The sequence below is a fragment of the Penaeus chinensis genome, chromosome 31 (assembly GCF_019202785.1).
Source record: "Penaeus chinensis breed Huanghai No. 1 chromosome 31, ASM1920278v2, whole genome shotgun sequence".
NCBI lineage: Eukaryota > Metazoa > Arthropoda > Malacostraca > Decapoda > Penaeidae > Penaeus > Penaeus chinensis.
The window spans coordinates 34,256,209-34,260,394 of NC_061849.1; positions in this window are offsets into that span (position 1 = coordinate 34,256,209).

Genomic DNA, 4,186 nt, shown 5'->3' on the forward strand with positions numbered 1-4,186 from the left:
TAATGATAACAATAGTAATAACAATAATAATGAAAATGATAGTGATATCAACAATAACAAGGATGATGATAATGATAATGATAATAGTAATGATAATAATAATAATAATAATGATAATAACAGTAATAGCAATAATAACAATATTAATAATAATAATACAAAGTAATAGTAATAATAATGATAACAATAATGATGATAGTAATAATGTTGATAATAATAAAGAAATGAAAATACAAAAATATAATAACTATAATAACAATGATGTTATTATTACTTCTACTACTACTAATGATAATAATGATAATAATAATAATAGTAATAATAATAATAATATGGTAATAATAATAATAAGACAATAACAATAATAATAATTGTAATATTGAAGGATAATAGTAAAAATGATAATGACAACAACATTTATAATAATCAACAATATTCAGAGCAGAATCAGCCCCTCTTGACCAGTAGCGGGAGGGAAGAAAGTGTTATTCAAAGGGGAACACTTAAGGTCCAGTTTGCTTCTCTCTTTCAGTGTATTTAGAGACTTACTTGATTACGTAGCTTGAGGAGGAATAAGAAAAGGACAAGAACCCCGTTTAGATAGATAAATAGATAGATAAACAGGTAGGTGGACAAATAAAAAGATAGAAAGATGGATAGACTGGTAGATAAATTGATAGATAGATAGATAAACAGAAAAGGGTAAATAAATATAAATTCTTATTCCTCCTCAAGCTACGTAATCAAGTAAGTCTCTAAATACACTGAAAGAGAGAAGCAAACTGGACCTTAAGTGTTCCCCTTTGAATAACACTTTCTTCCCTCCCGCTACTGGTCAAGGGGGCTGATTCCGCTCTGATTATTGTTGATTATTATAAATGTATATTTATGTATACATATATATATATACATATATATACATATATATATATATATTTATGTATACATATATATATACATATATATACATATATATATATATATATATATATATATATATATACATATATATATATATATATATATATATATACACACACATATATATGTATATATAAATATATATATAAATATATATATATATATATATATATATTTATATATATAACATATATAAATATATATATATATAATATATAAAGAAATATATATAAACAAATATAAATATATATAAATGTATATATATATATATATATACATATATATGCATACACACACACACACAGACACACACACACACATATATATATGTATATATATTTTTTTTTCTTTGTTCCTTTATTCTTTTTCATCAGCCTACTTGACTGACAGATTATCAGATCCCCCCCCCCCCCCCTCTCATTGCTTTCGCTCTCTCCAACCGCGTGGACTGAGTCGGCTCGTCAGATGCCAGAGGCCGGCTGTTGTCCTCGTCCGAATCGCTGTCGCTGTCCTCGCTCAGTTCCTCAGAAATAGAGCAGAAGCCCTACGGTGCCGGAATCGGACTCGCCCGCATCCGAATCGTCGCAGTCGGAAAAGAGGTGCCGCTGGCGCACTGCTTTTCGGCGGTCAAGGCCTACTTCGGCTTCCTGGGCGGACGGGAATCGCTGTCCTCACTCAGCCCCTGCTCCTCCCGCGAAGAGCGGCGCGGAAGCCTCTCGGTGTCGCGCGGGAATCGGGGCTCCGAGTCCGAATCGTCGCTGTCCGAGAGGAGGTCCCGCGAGCGCACCTGCGGTTCGGCTGCGGCGCTCATGGCCTGCGTCGGCCTCTTGGCCGGACTTGGATTGGGGGCAGCAGGTGAACTCTGCCTCGAAGGGCTCATGGAAGGTTTCCTGCTGGCTGCTGACCTGTCGCTTTACACCCGCTCCGCCCTCGTCACTCTTCACCTGCTCCTCGCTCTTGCAAGGAAGGCCGCAAAACGCTGCCAGATCCTCCAGCGTCGATCCGCAAGACGAAGCCTGGATCTTGTTTGTGACGACTTTCCCCTCGCCTTGTCGAGTCTCAAGCGGGAATGCCGGTTTATGGAACTCTGGCTCGTGGCACCCATCGACGTCCCCGCCGACCGCGGGGTCGGCCTGATGATAATAGTAAGTGATGATAATAGCAGAGCACAGAAAATGCCCAGGGAGCAGGAGCTAGAGTCAGGAATTTGCTCAAATGTTGGTACCATGGGACAGATACTCATATCACACAGTCCCGTAGGACATCATTGCACTCCGTGCGTTTCTCGTAGTGAATGTGGGAAAAATCACCGTCCGATGCTCCATAGCTGCCTTTCTAAACCGCAAACACATATGAGTATTAAAATTTTGTCCAATGTGTCCTCCTGATGGTAAATTCTGTATACAGTAAAACACATCCAATAACTACGCTGTGGGACTCGGGACAGCAACATGACTTTGATAACTAATTATATAGCTAAGCACCATGGATTAAAGGGAAGGAGTATATATATAGCAGTCACAACAGTAGGCAATGAGTGTGCTCGGTTTGAAACCTTGGAGTATGATGTTCCAATTAATGTTCAGTAGGTAAAGTGTGGCACCTCTCTTGGTCGTCTCAGATAGAGATATCGAACGTCCATATGGCAAAATTGATTTGTCAATAGGTCCAGATTACTGTGGACTATTACGATCTGTAATAAGGACGATAGGTAATCTCCAACTCATGCATGGTCCCTCCGGATATTGTATCAGAGGTTCCCATCCTTTATTGAAGGTCAGTTCTACCGACAATACACATGTATATGTTCGACTGAATTATGTGGCTGGTAGATCATACGACAGTGATTTGTAGAACCAAAGACACGTTTACCAACAAGGCTTGATCATTTTTTCAGAGTGGAGAACTTAGAAACCTACTGCGATGAAATAGTTATAAAATCCTTTTTTTTTTTTCACATTTCGTCGATTTGTCTACATACGAGGATATCCTTACAACATTTAACTTGCCATGGACACACAACTAGTGGCTGCTAATAAATAGATTGTTTGTGAGGCCCTGATCAAGTCAGTGGATTGATTACTGGTGATTTTAGTTGGGGAAAATGTGTCGAGCTTTCGTGAGTTGCAGACAGTGAAGTTTGAAGTAGCAAACCTATTGAATGAACGACCTATTCCCCCAAAAAACACTTCTGTGACGTTTTATCACGGGGTTATTATTATTATTTTTTTAATACAAGCCATTTATTTATGGAGTATTTAATTTAAATCTATTAATGTATAAGGTTTCATTTATCTTTCCTTTTATGTTTCTTTTATGGAATTACGTAGCCACCTTTTTTTTCAAACCTTATTTATGATCCTTCATATTTATCAAAAGGGGCTCTGTAGGCTAGCTTGTATATAGGGAAAATCGGACGGACACGATAGTTTTACCTTCTCTTATTAAATGTATCCACCTTTATAATTAAAAAAAAAGAAAAGAAAAATAACAACAAAGGAATACTTAGGTTTTGTATTAATTTCCCCAGGAGTGGGCACGATAGACAAGTGTCTTTAAGGGAAGGGTTTCAATTGCAGAATTCTGGCAAAACTGGGATCAGATGACGTTTATTTCAGGATCGAGAAATTTGCATTGTAAGCCTCTTTCCTTATCGTTGGTGAGATGAAGATGATTACTTTTTGGGGAGAAATATAGAATTGTTTCTGCGGGAGTGACTAAGTCGAGGAGTTTACTTATCTAATAATACCCGAAGGGGAGGGAGGGGGCTTTGCATGAGAAATTAGTTATGAGTTTACTTGTAGAAAGAGCGATAAGAAATATGTATACAGATGTGTGTGTGTGTTAATGTATGTGCATGCATGTGTGTATGTGTGTGAGTCTCTCTCTCTCTCTCTCTCTCTGTCTCTCTATCTATCTATCTACCTATCTATATCTATCTATCTATCTATCTCCCTCTCTGCTCTCTCTCTCTCCTCTCTCACCTCTCTCTCTCCTCTCTCTCTCTCTCTCTCTCTCTCTCTCTCTCTCTCTAACTCACACTCACTCTCATTCTCACTCTCACTCTCTCTTTCTCACTCTCTCTTTCTCACTCTCTCTTTCTCTCTCTCTCTTTCTCTCTCTCTCCTTCTCTCTCTCTATCTATCTATCTCCTTTTCTCTCTCTCTCTCTCTCTGTCTCTCTCTCTATCTATCTATCTATCTGTCTATCTCTATCTCTATCTCTCTGTTTCTCTACTCTGTGTGTGTGTGTGTGTGTGTGTGTG